Here is a 16,321-nt window from a genome sequence, read left to right on the forward strand (position 1 = left end):
GGGCTGCCCCGTGTGGGCTCCAGGGGCTGCCGTGAGGGACACGGCGGCACCGCAGCGCCCGCAGGGCCGGACCGGCCCCTACAGGGTGGTTCCGACCCAACACCTGGTGCCTAACGCATACTAAACTATAAACTTTACTCAATAAGTAACGTTGCTTTTACTGTTGTTCTTTCCTTCTCAGGATAGAAAATCCGATGTTCCTATTTTCAATTTTGTAGCGGCAAAGGCCAAAGGCACAAATCTTCCTAAGGGATGGTTTCAGGGGAAGGGCACTGATCTTCCCGAGGGGTGATTTCGGAAGGGGACAAACTCATAATGCTGTCAGGGAATTTAGCAACCTGACTCATCAAAAGACACAATAAATGAAAATTTATTTTCATTTACACGTATTATTCAATATCCATTTAACAGCAACTTCGTGCTTCTGACTTGTCAAGTGAACTTCATTTCATAACATGAGCACATGATGAAGAACCTTTCTCTAGAACTTTCCCTGTTTCCAATAGTAAACACTAACCATATAAAAAAAATTAAGTTGTCTAGCAATGTGAATGATGCTACAGTTTTATCTTTGGCTAAGCAGAAGTGTTAGAGGTGTTTACAATTTATTTAGTATAATGTCAAGCGTCCCATTTCCTGGAAGCCATCTCCTCCCCAGGCAGTAATAGAGAACAAATTGGACTTTGATGAAAGCAATGGTTTGTGTTAATAGTTGTCAAGATCTTTTCTGAATTGCTATAGCATATGATCTATGTATACAATGTATCTTGACTTAACCAGCAGTGACTTTTATTAAGTTTAATTACTTCACTCTGTGGCTTTCAATGGAAGTCAGTGTTAAAACAAAGGTTACCTCATGGGATAATAAATTGTAGTAATAAAACAAATAAACAAACATGTAGCATTTGCAAAACATCTCAAGTATTTTCTGATTTACTTAAGCCCAAATTCTCTATTTACAATTTCGTAAAATCTGACACCTTGTATCATTACAGCAATGAACCCTAAAGAAAAGGGACTTGTCAGATTTATTAAAACGAGAGAGTCTTCAATATGCTCTTTGGGCAGTTAATACCATACATAGTTTCTGCTGTTGTTTAATCTTCAGACGACAGATAACACATCTTTTAAGTCAGTGAGTAGTGTTTCTCTCTTTTAGGTATGCCCATATGAAGTATTTGTGTCAATTATTTGAATTAAAATCATGGGCAATTTTGACTTTTAGAACTACAGTTTTTCCTTTTCATCTTCATTCTGGAGCTTTGTGCTCTAATAGATCTTGAGCAGAAGTGATTTCTGCACTTTAATGTCATAGGAAGACATAAATAAATGTTTGAAATTAAAATCCTAAGAATTTAGGTGGGTGCATAGATAAACACCAAATAACCTTAAGTGAGCATCGCTCCTATTATGAACACAAGAGTTCAGGGATCCACGGACATACAACAACTGCAAGATTCTAAGACCAAATTATTAACTACAAGTATCATGAAAAAGGGAAAACAAACTTCCAAACTAGATTAGTATCAGCAGCCTTTCATTTTTAAGAGCGAGGGAAAGTTTTGGAAAGAACACAAACTAGTACCTCTAACAAAAATAAAACAAACTAGAAATATCAGCTGCTCCACAACCACATCCTGAGGACACAGTTGTCTGTTTCCAAACACTGACACAGACTCAGACCTTGTATTAATAAAATGTAATGAAAGGTCAAGTTCATATTTTTGTAATAACTTCTAAATCCCTGTGTGTTTGAAATAATCCCTCCTATGGTCAGGTACTTTAGGTCAAACCAAACTTTAATAAACTTTGGACACGACTTCATACAAGTTCAAAATATACAGATATTTTAAAAACTAATAAGCTGTGAAGAACATAGATGTTACTTTAAAATCTAAAATTAGGAAAGTGACATTATAATTTGCTGGTTTTCTAGATGATTTCTGAGAAAACAAGTGTGACCCACATTGCTGGCTTAAAATTTCAGACAAAGCTAAGGTGATCTTTGGCAATTGTTCCAGTGGTCTAAAATACATTCATGTCATAAAGCTGTGTTCACTCTTTGAGAGCTGGCAGTGAGTTAAAAGTAGGTATTTGTTGAAAGTTTAAACTAATTACAAATTTCTTGGTACCCTGGATAAAGCCTACAAACCACAGTTACCATGAAAATACAGAGGAGGGAGAGTTTATACCTTTTAGGCAAGATCGTCACTGTGCAATTTAACCCACAGCACTGGTTAGAAAATTTTTGTATCTATCTCAGAAGTCACAGTGCTGCTCAGATTCCATCTCAGCACCCACCTTACACCCTAGAGATAGCAGGTTTTGCATTCCCTTCTTTAAACTGGAGAGGATAATACGGAATGAAAAGCAAGAAACATAGATGTGGTATCTGCACTGGATCGGTACATTCCTTCCTTCCTTCCTTCCTTCCTCACACCCGACAGCCTGTCTCTGTTTTCATCACTCTTTAATTCCCCTGAATCAAGTCTCAAAGGTAGGGGAATGCAGGCAGGGCATTATCAGCCGGTTGGAGAGGAAATTATCCACCACCCTTCTGATCAGCCAGCCCCAGCGGCTGCAGTAAATGCAAACCCTGAGTAGGAGGGATTTCTAGGTGCAGCCTTTCTTCCTTCCCCAGTTCTGTGACAGACCCGAGCGCAGCAGCAGAGCAGCTGTGAGCTGCCCTAGCGATGTGTAGCTGGGGCAAACTGCTCCCATTGGAGCTTTTAGTTGCCTTGGTTCCATTTTATTTTTTCTTCCAAGATTTCAGGTTCTCATCTCAGAAAAAAAAACATAAAGAAATATAATATACTAATTGTCTTTAATGAACACTCTCATATCTCCCAGCCAGTATCAGGAAAAGAAAGCATATGGTGCTCATGCTGTGCACTCCAGTGCAAAACACAGATCTGTGAATCTGAATGGCATTTAATGGATGGGGGGGAAATAATAAGAAGAACTGTCTGGCTCCCCTTGTCTATTTTCCTCATCCCAGACACTCTGCCTATTGAATGCAAAAACAACACTCATCACCAATTTTTCAGGAAAAACACCTCCCCTTTGGGGTAGATAAGAGTCAAGGGAGCTGGGTTGCAGCTGGTGGTGAGCCAGACTGCCCTGGAGTCCTGGATCGACACTTCGACGTTCCCCATTTTCCTTTTCTTCCCTCCAAAGAATGAGGCTACCAAGACTTGTCTTAATTACAGACCTAGTGATGCTAACCTTAAATCACTAATAACATCCGGTATTAACTCTTTAACAAACTGGGCATTGTGCTGAAGATGAGATTGCCCCAGTTCCAAACACAATGTATCACAACTAAGCAAGGCTAAAAATAAAATGCTGCCTATAATTTGGAAATCCAGAGGCTCTCTTTCCAGCAGGACAAATATGGACAGCCTTGTTTGAGATATACCAGGTTATCTTTAATTTCATAGAGATGCAAGAGGAAAAGCAACAGGTTCTGAACTTTTGGTTATTATTATTACTTCTTTATGGTAGGTAGGTGGCAGAGTAAGCATTTCTTGTCAGTTTGTTTCAGCCACATTTCTTTTTAAATGGTTGTTGTGTCACTGCCCAGAGGCTTTAAAAGCAATGGATTTAGAATAAAAATAAGAAATAGAAAAACAATGCAGGTAATGGGACCAAGGATAAAGAATATCACCGATCCTTTAGCTGGTAAGTTCATAGTTAACCACAAAGAGGAGATGGGAATGCATAAAACATGGCATCACAGTCTCTTTCACTAATCCCTGCCTCAGAGAAACCATGCAATCTGCATATTCATTTCTACTAATCAAATATTAAAACAACTCTCTTGACATTGTGCAATGTTTCCTGTCACAGCAGTTGTTATCGAATTGGCAGCTGTTGTCTCTGTGGGGTAAAAGGAGACTGTGTGAGACTTCTGAGGAAGTTTATCTGATAAAACAGCTCAGAGTGCTAATATAGTCATTACTGAGGTATTCAGTTGTTTACATCATTTGAGAACAACGCCCCTAAAATGTCATTCTGAATATTAATGTATCACTTGTTTGAGAAATGGGGTAAAACTAGGCATGCCAGCTACTAAAGAGAGGGGTGGGAGAGTGCTCCAAGCCAGCAGCCTCTCCTAATCTTCATCTTGGATGCATTTTGGCTTGTTCAACTATTCATAATATATACATATGAAAATTTCTGGAAGAAAGGCATCTCGATTTTTTTTATTGCTCCAAGTGGATGATTTGACACAGTATTCCAAAAGGGATAAAAATAAAAGTGTTGGTATGTAACCTATTTGTCCAGCACGGAGACAAAAAGGAGAGCCAGTCTGCCAGTCAGGAGTGCTTGGTATGGCATGCTGGCATACACAGCCCATTTGGAACACTTCTTTGACATCTCATAATAAACAGTAGGATTTACAGCATGCTCAGAGGTTCAATTTATCCAGATTTTTCTGGACCAACTGGAGACACCACAGTCAGGGGAGTCACTTTCTCCAAATTCCTAACACTAAGATGCAATTCAGTGTTGAGCAGTAGGAAACAAGAGAGGGAGCTGATCAAGCCTCCTCTTCCTCATCACTGTTCTTTACTGTCACCTTCTGCTGAGGTGGGAAGGGACACACATAGCAGAGCAGAGGACAGCTTTGTCCTCAGACTGAGGCAGGAACATGCTCACGTAGGCAGGAAGATAAGCAGCTTTCTCTTCTCTCCCCAGAAAGGTGGGAATACCCACATCATGCTGGAATATGAGGACACTCATGATTCTGGACAACCATTAGGGGAGAAGGAAATTAAACAGATGTGTTGGGGAGAGCACAAGAGTTGAAAGGAGGAGGAAAGATCTAACAGGATAAAATACAGGGAGCAATGATGGGTTATGTCTGACACTGGTGTGGGCTCTGACAGAATGACAAAGTGACCCAGCAGATCAATACAGCCAAAATGAAAAGGAAAGATGGCCACATTTTCACCATGCTGGAAAAGGACAACAGGTAGTTTGGAATAGCTGAAATGGAAATGGTTTGGGAAAGCACAGGCAAGGCTATTTTTAGAGTTTATTCCAAGTATGAAGTTGGCTTTCTGCAATATGGCTGGAAAGGAAGGAACAGGGTGGAATATACGCTAAGAAAGACCAACAAAACAAAATTCTGACATCTATATGTGGGGGGTAAAAGAGAGAGGAGTGGCAAGAACAGTGGCTGCATTCCAGGCAATAGCAGTGGGGTCATTTATTGTGACAGCTCAGGAGTGGGGATGGCAGGGCTCCCGGAGATAAGAGTTCAGCATTTCCCCATGCTGTGGACAGACCAAGAGACAAATAGGGAAAAATCTGGAAAGGTGAAAGAAATTATCCTAGACAAGAGGGTGGAGGCCAAAGAAAGAGCAGTCTGTTTGGAATCCACCAGATGCAATGAAAACCAGCAGATGCAGCTAGTTAAATCCTAAAAATTGATAAAGGGACCCTAGCAGAGACAGATAGAAAATGTTTTGCCATTTGCACTGGCTGGATGCACTGGAGAGTTATTAAGTGGTGCTTAACTAATGCTGCCACTATCCACCCTGGCCTCCTACAATTCAGTAACAAGTGGCACACACACTCATGAAGTACACTGCCCATCAAAACAAAGAGAAGTGTCACTGCACAGCAGACCCTGTAGAAAGAAAAGGTTACATTTTTACATGTCTAAAACCAGCTCTGCTTCGTGTATCACCATTAAGCATTTCCAGAATAATAGTTACCATTGTGAGGAATAAGAGCTTGAGCCCAGCAGGCTTCTCCCATAAGAAAACTGGTCAGCTAGTTCAGACTGCTTTTTTTTCTGTCACATACCTATTAAATGCTTCAGACTGTTTAATGTGATAAAAATGTCTAGACTGGTTTTTGACTGAAAGCTTAAAGAAGAGTGTTCTTTGCCCTTGGCTAGCAAACCCCTTTGCTGCTTTCTGGGTAAGCACATGCCGTCCTTCTGCAGCCCACACGTTCTGCATACATTCAATAAATGCATTTCAGGCATCTCCACAAATCTTGAGATTTGAGAGACAACCCAACCCCACCCCCCCAGGGAAATCTGAGGCATATACACACAGTATATAGGTACAATACAGTATAGGGCTGCTTTGCAAGGAAAAATCTGGAGGTTTTAATCAAAGTACAAGCATTGTTGAGAAAAAGAAGGTGACAGAGCACCTCTCACAGCCCACTGAACAAGAGAAGCAGAAAAATAACCAAAAATGTCCTGCTGAGGTTGATAAAGAGAAAGACATTTTGCTGAAGCAGGGAGCAAAGGTGGAGGTTAGGCAAGAAACCCCAGTGGGCACGTTAGAAAAAGCGTTATCACATGTGAATCAGTGCATCCGATGCTTTGTGGTTGCTCTCAGTCTCCAGCAGCTGTTTATTTTTGTATAACAAAACTTGTAACGTAATTACAATCACTCTAAACTTAGATGCAAGTACACAATTTATACTAAAAATATCACTGGCAGTGAAATTACCCAGCTCAACTGGCACACGCCCTCCAGCCCTTTCTTTTTAGGGTCTGTAAATCTGCATCTGTGGAGTGGGTCGTGGTCAAGGAACAGGTGCATCTGATTCTTGTCAGCATGTGTGACTTGCATGTTGGAAACTAAGCTGCATACCATGGAAAAAGCTTGAGAAGAAACACTATCCCTGGACACCACTCGTTGTAGCTGACTCCCGTAGGAAATAAAACTTGCCAAAAGAATTAAAGGACAATGTGATGTGACAGAAACATCACTCTGGCACGGCCCACAACTGGATTGTCAAATCACGGATCAAAGTCCCACTTCCCATCTTCCTGTACCCTATTTGTTCCCAGAGAAGTCCTAACATCCTGAGGATGATTTTTTGTTTAAAATGCTTTTAATCCCCATCCAAGACTCTAATTAACTCCTGTTCTCTGTGACTGGACCATAAAGTGCATTGCCAGTCAAAGGAGTCTAAAAAGAAGCAGCTGACCATACTCTGCAGGAAAACAACTTTTCCTCATTAAAAAAAACTGTGGGCAAAAGGATTGGTACAGTAAAGGTACAGACCCACCACCAAGAATTTCTGTTTCCATTCCCCTTAAGAAACAATTTTTGCTGAGCAAGTCAGAATATTCCCTCTCTTAAAAGCAAGAATGTGGTTTTTCAGCATCACCAGGGAAGGTGATTTTATTGGTTGTGGAGCACTTGAACACTATACAGCTCCACTATACAATGGAGAACAGACTGAGCAAGGGGCCAATGTCTAAAAAGAATCTTCTGTGAAATAACTACCTGTAGAAGTTGAAAATTTGCATCAGGAAGGTTGCACACTGTGGGGGTTTTTTGCTTGTTTTCTTAAATATTAATATTTAGAAGGGTTTAGATCAATAAATCTTCCCCTTTGTCAGCACACTCTCTTGCAGTCTTTGTGTTTGTTCAGTCCCCATCCATGTCAGAAGGTGCTTTGCATAACCATGGAATTTCTGAATTAAATCCCTTCTCTGCTCCGTATATGCTTGTGTTCTTTGGGCATCTGAGTGAAATGGCACATGGAGGGAAAAGGGAATAGGCCCAGCTGGTGTTTCTCTGGAAAGCCCCATTCCATCCCAAGTAACACCAAGAGTGGTCTGCAAATTTTTTATGCTGAGCAGCTGGCAGAGCTCTCCTGAAAGCAAGGCAACCAGGCTGTGCTTACTGAGATACCAGGCTGTTGGCAAGGTTTTTTGGATGGGACATAAAAGCAGCACAGGGAATAGAGAGGCTACTGCTCTCCCTGAAACAGAAGTGGCTGGCACAAAAACACAAAGAACAGATTTTATAGTTACAGCTTTCCCTTCCAAAGTTGTGTTTCTGCTGTTTTCTCCAAAATCTCAATAAGGGGCTGGTTGAGGGTTAATCAATAACACTGCTCACTGCTGTATGCAAACTAGCGTGTGAAGATTTGTGTGTAAGAAAGTGTGAACTGACTGAACCCACCTCAGAGTGCTCTTGATTAACCAACATTAGGGGCACAGATACCTATTAGCTTTGTAAAGAGGTAGAGCAGTGGACATCACTGTCCCCAAGTTAATTGTTACCAGTGTGTGCTGGAGGCAATCACTTATCAGAGGTAATCAGAGCAACCCAACTGCAGAAAACCCAGGAAAACGCAACACAGCTGCTCGGTCAGAAGTGCCAGCAAAAAACGAGCCCCTGTGGAGCGATCAGAGATGATAAAATGAGCCAATCCAACCCTCCCTCACAGAAAAGAGTGGTCCTAACCCCTTGCTTCTGCTTCCTTTTCAATGATCCCATTTCTGCTGGCCCGAGTGATCCCAGCTCAACCAGTTCACCTCTGTACAGTGGTGGAAAACTCTTAGTTTTTGCTGGTTTTGTGCACTATGCCCCGGTCACACAGGAGTGAAGTTGTGACCAGCACAAAGGACAGACTGGCAGCATGTGACTGAGAGGAGCAAAAGCACCAACTCTTTGGTGGCAGCAAACTGTGTCTCACACGCAGCACTGGGAAAGACCTTTGTGATTTTGAGAACTGGCTAACTTTCAGCTTTGATTCTCTGGAGTTCATTTTGTCAGGGCTGTTGGTCTAATCTACCAATTCTCAAGCAAGTTTGCTGCTTCTTTAAATTTTACAACAGATTACAAGCTTTGCATTATGACCTGGTTGCAAAGCCATTTAGGAAGTTGCTTATTGTAATGTTAAAAAGCAAACTCACAGCCAACAGCTGCCACAGCTGGCAAGTTGAAACATTTTCAAGAACTTATTTATTTATTTATGTTATATATTAATAAATTGAACACAAAGGAACAGATAGCAGAACTATTGAGCAGAAAAAAGATGGACAAAATTTATACTCTGTTTTTGAAGCTGTGGTTAAAGAACCACCTGATCTTAAAGTTCAGGATAGCAATACTTGAAAATCAGGTTGAACACAAAATCATGCAGGTGCTGGATGTGATAAGCAGAGAAACTGCACTTTCTGTCGGAAATCCAAATTCACACACAAGATAAGAAGGAATAAGTTACTCAGGCAAACCCATCACTGTGGCAGAACTATCAGATCTAGGAAACAAAGGCCTCTCTTTTCAAGCCTGTATAATGGACAGTACTCTGTTACAATTAGAGAAATCAAACTTCCTTTTGCTTTCAGACTGAGTCCTGACAGGCACAAGATAATGTCAGCTCTATCCAAACCTGCCTTTCTTAGTTGTGCCTTTGTTTTGGAGCAGAAGTATGAAGTCAGGATATAAACCAGGCTGATACACCAACTACCAAAAGACTCAAAAGTAACAAAAGACGCAATTATAAATAAGATCTCCAGCCATGCTACCTGAACTGTGGTCTTGGGCATGTGCCACAAACTGAACCTGAGGAACACGAAGTCTCATCAGCAATACCACACTGCAGAGCAAAGCCACCCACTCTGCAATCACCCCTGCAGCTCAAATTCAGGCAGGGCCCCAGAGACCCGCTCTAAAGATGACAGGCCATAAGACCAGTTTACTTGATGTTGTTTACAAAAATATTCTTGAAAAACCTGTGCTTATGTCTTTAAAATTTCAGTCAATGTTAAACAAGAAAACAAACAAAAAAAAGTATCAAAATTAAGGTTGTTTTGTTGTTGTTGTTTGGTGGCTTGTTTGTTGTTTTTGTTTGCTTGGGGTTTTTTAATGGGTATTAGGAGATATCCCCGTTTTCCTGTATCGAGAGCACAGAGAATTCTTGGAGGATGTGACACCTCAATCCACCATTCTGTTCACACACAAAAATCTTCATTAATTAAGTCATTTTTCCAACTGGAACAAGGTGGTCCCTCAGTGGCAAACTGGTCAAAGATCAGGTATCCCCAATACACAAAAAGCAGCTCAGATTGCAAGAGCACAAGTGTTTTATTCAAGTCTTCAGTGGGGTGCTGGAACAACCTCACTGTGCTGGTTCTCAGCCACACACAGCTCCATGTTACTATAGCTGGGCTGCTTCCAGCTCATTTAGTGCTTGCCCAGGGATCTTGGGAATTTCTACCCATTATGGTATGTAGGGCAACCATACCTTCTCTGCTGCAACACTCCAGTGTGAATGCTGTTCCACAGCACATTTTCAGTCACTCAAAACAGGTTGGCTGAAAGCCTTGCAATATCACAAAGCAATCTTTGAAGCAATCAGAGATGATTTTAGACTGCACTAATATTCTCCAAGACCCTCCAGTAACATTTGTCTTTGTTCAGAGTAAGCCTGCAGTCACTGAATCCTCCATAAATTACTCCGCAGAAGCAGCACTGCTCTAATACTGATTATATTTTGTGAAAATGAGTACCTGCTCCTCTGTAACACGTCAAGACAGTAAAAACACAGCTCTTTAATATATTTCTGTCTTCCAACTATGAGCCTCTCCAGGCAGGTGCACTACAAGGTGAGATTACTTCAGCAAAGCCTGGGTGAAACCCAGACCCTGGGTTTGTAGTGTAGCCTTTAAAATTGAGAGTTTTCTTCAATAAATCCACTGTTTAAGGATTAAGTTGAAACTGAAACTTGAGAAACTGAAGCAAGTTCAACCAGGAAAAGTATGCATTTTTCCCCACTGACTCTGACCTATGCTCAGCTCACACATCAATGCTTAGGGAGGACCCAAGAGAATCCCACAAGCCTTTCAAGCAATGCTTCAATGTAAACAACCTTCTAGCCAGAGTCAAGTGATCCATCTCAAGAACATCTTGGACAGCACAAGCCTAGTTTTTTTTCTTATTCTGTAAAAGGCATAAGCAAACAACTGTAAATTATGACAGTCAACATATAGAGATGACCTAAAACTGCTCAGTTGACTTCAAGGGTTCAGTCCCTCTGTTATAAACAATGGGAGAGAGAAGTGGGACAGTGGGACACCTGGGAGGTGCAAAGGGTGCAAGTTCTAAGCATTCTGCTGGCAGAGGATCAGCCAGGGTGAGACACTCAGCTTCAGTACAATTTTCACAACGTTTTCTGTTTCTCCCAAAGCCCTGGACAGCACACGATTAAAAAAGAATCTCTGCATCCATCTTCCACAGAATCCATCAGGTTGGGAAAGATCTCTGGGATCATTGAGTCCAACCTTTGATTGATGAGCACCTTGTCAACTAGGCCATGGCACTAAATGTCCAGTCTTTCCTTAAACATCTTCAGGGACAGTGACTCCATCACCTCCCTGGACAATCCATTCCAATGTTTAATCACCCCTTCTGTGAAGAAATTCCTCTTCACGGCCAACCTGAACCTCACCTGGTGTAGCTTGAAACTATGACATGGTTAACAAATAGAACTTAGAAATGTGACTTCATTGCCTCTGAAATATTTTTAAGATCAGAAACAGATAAATGAACTAAACCACACAATTTTTAGTGACTTCCTTTTGGATACTCCTTGACCACTTAGTGTGCACCGTTTCACAGAGCCCGGGCTGCATGAAGAGTTGGAAGCTCTGGCACTGAGAGATGTTTCTCCTCAGTATAATGGACTTGGAGACACCTTTCATGTCTCAAGTGATGAATTAGAATTTATGCCTTACTAGTAAGTTACTAAATTGCATTGCCTGTTTCATGGAGGATGAATAAAATAGAATGTTACCTCAAAACACACAGAACCTAGAGATTCAATTTCTGCTAAGCACGACCATGGGGGCTATTTCCTTGCACATAACCAATAATAAAGAAAAAGCAACAGGTACAGATATTGCTAATACCAATATTAACCAGCTATAATAAGCAGAAAACAAGAACACTGAGGAATACAGGTGCAATAAACTGAAAGTACTTAAGGAAGGTTTCTGTGCTTTGTGGACAATGTCAGAACAAATTTGCTTAAATATAATAAATTACATGAACACAATCTTTGATACATGACACATTCATCCCATTTTAACATCACAGAATCGTGTTTCTTTGTATCTTACAGAAGAAAAATGTTTCAGGACTGGACAATGTAATTTAGTGTAAGAGGCACTGAGAAATAACACTGGGGTTTTTTTAAAAGATTAGCAAGGTGATCTTATGTAAAACATCTTCATTTCACTTTGCTTTTTCTTCCTGGTGATGAATTCTTCCTACATACACCCAATGTGTACTTTTCAGATACATAGTGTCATATTTTAAAATTCCCCTCAGAAAGCAGGGAGAAAAATTAAAGCTAACTTTATTTCCTACTCTTGTGTAACAAACATCATATTCTTCTGCTTCATAGCAATACATAGTGACAAAATCTGTGCTTAAGTCTTATTGAAAAAAACACTGAATAGATCCAAAGGAATATGAAGAGGTAGAAGGGGAAAATTCCTCTTTGCATCTCTTCAGGCTTTGAAAATCAAGTTCTAGTATGGTAATAAACTTGACTGTACACAGCATTGTTCATCAGGTGGTTGGAAAGCTCCCCAGAAAAACAGACCCCTCTCACAGACGAGAAAAAGGCTATGAATGACAGAAAACAGAGATGACCTAAGAGAATAATTTCATTTCTCACCCTCCAGATGTGCAATGGTATTAATTTTATATATCAAAGGTCTATTTTCACCATAAGACCTAATTTGACATTGTGCAACGACTGCATTTGTGCTTTCAGTTAACAACCTAAATGTACCCAACTGGCCAGCTGGGAGAAGTTTGCTCATTTAGATGGACACAGCTACTCCATCTCCAGGTTTAAAAACCATGGACTACACTCCCACAGGAGCAGGGGGATATAACAATAAAAGTTTAGTGAATTGGCCAGAATCACCTCTGAGACTCAGTTAACTCACACCCTTCTGTGAACTTCAGTGAATCATTTCTTGGTACAGGTTTAAATACACTTGCAAACCTGGTCCAAGGACCGGGAGGTCAAAACCACATCAAAGCCTGGCTCAGTCCCTCAAAGTCTGGTTCTGCAGAAGGTATCCAGGGCATTGCCATCTTCTTCCTGGGGTCAAAATTCTACCTGAATCTCCCGGTCCACTCCTCTGAACATCGCAAATGCTCACTAAGAATTTTCCTGTGATTTTTGACTTGTTTATAAGGTCAGCTTTCTGAGAGTCACAGAGACCCACACCGCCACAGTACCCACCAAACTATTCCAGGGATTCCTGGGAGCTCATTCCAAGTATAAAGCATATATTATTGGTTCTTGTCATCCCAGGATTTATCCCAATCTATTTTCAGAACTGTCCCCGCAGAAATATCCAACAGAGCTCCACACAAGCTAATGATGAAATAAGCACCCTGCTTCTACTTCATTTTGGTACTCCTCAATCATAGCTGGCAAGAGTTATAGTCATTGCTAATAGTTGAGCCAAAGTAAAATTCTTCATGTCATCATGTAGGATCTGCAATATTTTCATGTCAATTTGCGGGTTTTTCATTTTTATCCTAAGCTTTCAATATGCTTGGATCCAAAACCCTTCTCCTGAGATACATCCCAAATATTCGCCATGTAAATACCACAGAGGAATCTGTAATTTATAGTGAGACTTAAACTTTGCTTAGCTTTGTAATTCCCTCTATTAAATCACCTTTATTAGATACTCTTACTGTGAGTGCTTTACCAGAATGGTCATTTCTTGAAAAATATGGCTTCAGTCATATGAAGGGCAGAAAAACTCCTATTCCTATTTGCTGTGACCCCTTAACATAAGGAAACAATACAAATGGATTGGGCAGACTTAAAAGGACAGATTAAACTCAATATCAAGATGTCATCAAGTGGGACATCAATGACTGTCAGCTGCAAAAGATGTGACCAGTGGTGAACCCCACATAAGAATAAATACAGGCTTCATTTTAATCTGATTTTTTTCAGCATGAACTCTTGCTGTCCTCTCTACATGCTTGGAAACATTAACAAGTACAGCTTCTGCCGCTAGATAAGATCTTGCCTTTTGGGTGGTTTTACTTCAAATTATTTCTCTCTATAAAAGGAGCAAGCCATTCTAAATTCAACATTCAGTGACTAAAAGATCCAAAGTAATCAGGAAGATTTGTCTTCTGATGTGTTGCCAACCACACTCAAAAATAACCTGTGTCTTAACAGCATGTTTTAAGTTTTGATATACATATATATACATATAGACACCCATAGCCATACATATATATACAAGAAGATAATATACATATAAAACTTGCATTTTTCAATGCACAGAGACTGCCTTGAGATACCTCATTGTTCTGTTAAAGATATTTAAATTTTTGTGCAAAATTTAGTAGTTTCTAAAGGATAGTCTTGAGCAAAGGAACACAGATGTTAGTTTTAATAAGTGATTGAAACAGTAAATCAAATTAAGTCAGTAAATATCTGATGCCAGGCAGTTTTGCAGATCTCTGAATGTTAATGTACAATAACTTCAACATTTTTGGTTAAATTAAATCATGACATTCGCTTCATGAAAGATGTTTATGAAAGGTCTGTGCATCTTTACAGACTAAAAACCAACCAACCAAACAACAACCCAAAAACCACACAAAAAAACCCCCTAAATTCAAAACAACAACCAAAAAGTCCAAACCCAACATTAAATCCTTGAACAGGAGGAGTCTCAGAAAAGTCTTTTACTCCAGGCCCTGGAAGGGCCAAGCCCATGCCATTGTGATAGACATGACTAATTTTCACATAAACACCTTCACTGCTCCAAAGGCAACAAGATCTGCAGACAACCTGTTCCAGTGCTTCACTACCCTGTACCCTGGCAAAGATTCTCCAACTTTAAATAATCCTCACTTCAAATATTTCAATATTTCTTACCCTAAACACCACAGTACATGGATTTTCCTTTTTCTCTTCACAGAAACCTCTCAAGTATTTAAAAGCCACAGTCAAGCAGTGATCAGTTTTCCAATTATCATTTTTGGAGATTGTCATCTGTCTAAACATTGTTCAACTGATAAAATGATCTAATCTAAAAGATGATTAATGAGAGAGACAGCTGACAACATGTTCACTCCACACAGTGTTTAGGACAGGCAGCTTCAGCTACCTCATAGCCAGACTGTCACTTTATGGAAAAATTAATGTTACAACTTACAAAAATAAGTAATAAAATATGTGGAAACTTGGAAGCATCCTGTAGAAAGCAGAGGAACACAGCAGACAATGCCTCATAATGTTTTTAAGGTAAAGATACTGGATTCAGACATGAATTTTCATATCCTTGCTTTTGTTGTAGAGTGCTGGCATTTCACCAAGGCTCAGCATCCAAAAATGAACGATCCTTTGGAGCCCCAGCCATAGTCCAGACTTTTGCTGGCAGACAAGCAGGCAGGCAACCATGCTGGGAATACACTTCCATACTGCTGCTCATGGAAGCACAGGTATTTTTTACCTGTCTTTTGCAGTTCACCAGGTCTGACTGCAAGAGCTCCAGAAGGCTGATGGAAGAGAAGAACATTCCCATGGGAGATTTGTTCATGGATCTACAGGAGAGACTTGAAGATCCCACTGGTTCTCACCCAAAGTACAAGAGAGATCTGGATGAGGCTGGGAACCTGAAACTACCTCACAGCACAGAGGGAGGTACCAAGACTGGATACTGGATAGTGTCTGCTGAACAACAACAAACAGGGTGTCTCAGGGAGGATAATACTGAGAACATTGATTTTAGAGCAGAGCTTTGCTCCCCCAGGCACTACATTTGCAACAAGTGGCAGCAATGGGCATCAGTAAAATAAGTGTAGGGCTGATATCCAATGGATCGGGGAGTTTTGCATCCAGTGGCCACTGAGGAAATGAACATGAGACAAAGCTTAGGCAAGGGAAACCTTAAATAGAGAGCAAAACAAGGGGGTACAGTTCTTTCAAGATAACACGTAATAGCTAAAGGTTGCCTCACTTTTAGCACAGCTGGGATTTTTTGTTTTGAATTACACTTGGTTTTGAATGACAGATTTGAAACAAACTCTCGAGGCAACGAAGTTTCTCAGTTTCCAGTAAAAGGCATTTCTGAATGGCCACACTGCTCTTGGTGCTGCCCTTCACGAGTCACACCGTGCATGGATAAGAGGCTGAAAAGAGAGCACGTGGTGAATGCCTACTGCTGCTCCAGAGGGGTTGTCCCTTAGCAACCCTGGAGCACACACACAGGTACTGTCAAAGTCAAAAGACAAAAAGCAGCACTGAACACGTATAAGCTGCCATCAGGTTTTCTAACTGATGGCTGGATGCAACCAAAAATCCCACTGGCAACGTGGGCGTGAAGACTTTGTTGTTGCTTGGCTCAACAATCCCAGTTCATTCAATCTTTCCTCTTTTCTCCTGCTCCAATCACACCATCTCTGTTGGTCACACTTCCTCTGAGGTACTGTGCCCAACCACGGAGACAACTACAATAAAAAACCCAAAAAAAGCAAAACCAAAACAGGTA

General features: G+C 40.7%; 1 protein-coding gene across 6 annotated transcripts in view; it reads right to left on the bottom strand.

Moving 5' to 3' along the window:
• PLCB4 (phospholipase C beta 4) overlaps positions 1-16,321 on the bottom strand; it is a 187,242-nt gene that overhangs the window by 91,163 nt on the left and 79,758 nt on the right. Inside the window, exons 1-2 of one of the 6 annotated variants that reach the window (XM_017834552.1) lie at positions 8,885-8,889; positions 4,583-4,585 (exon numbers count right to left, since the gene is read on the bottom strand). The exons of the other annotated variants lie outside the window; for them this stretch is intronic. The gene's annotated coding sequence lies outside the window, so the exon portion shown is untranslated. Of the gene's footprint in view, positions 1-4,582; positions 4,586-8,884; positions 8,890-16,321 lie in introns of those variants that run through there. 6 annotated transcript variants of the gene reach the window in all.

This window comes from Lepidothrix coronata, unplaced genomic scaffold, assembly GCF_001604755.1.
Source record: "Lepidothrix coronata isolate B3197 unplaced genomic scaffold, Lepidothrix_coronata-1.0 Scaffold234, whole genome shotgun sequence".
Lineage (NCBI taxonomy): Eukaryota > Metazoa > Chordata > Aves > Passeriformes > Pipridae > Lepidothrix > Lepidothrix coronata.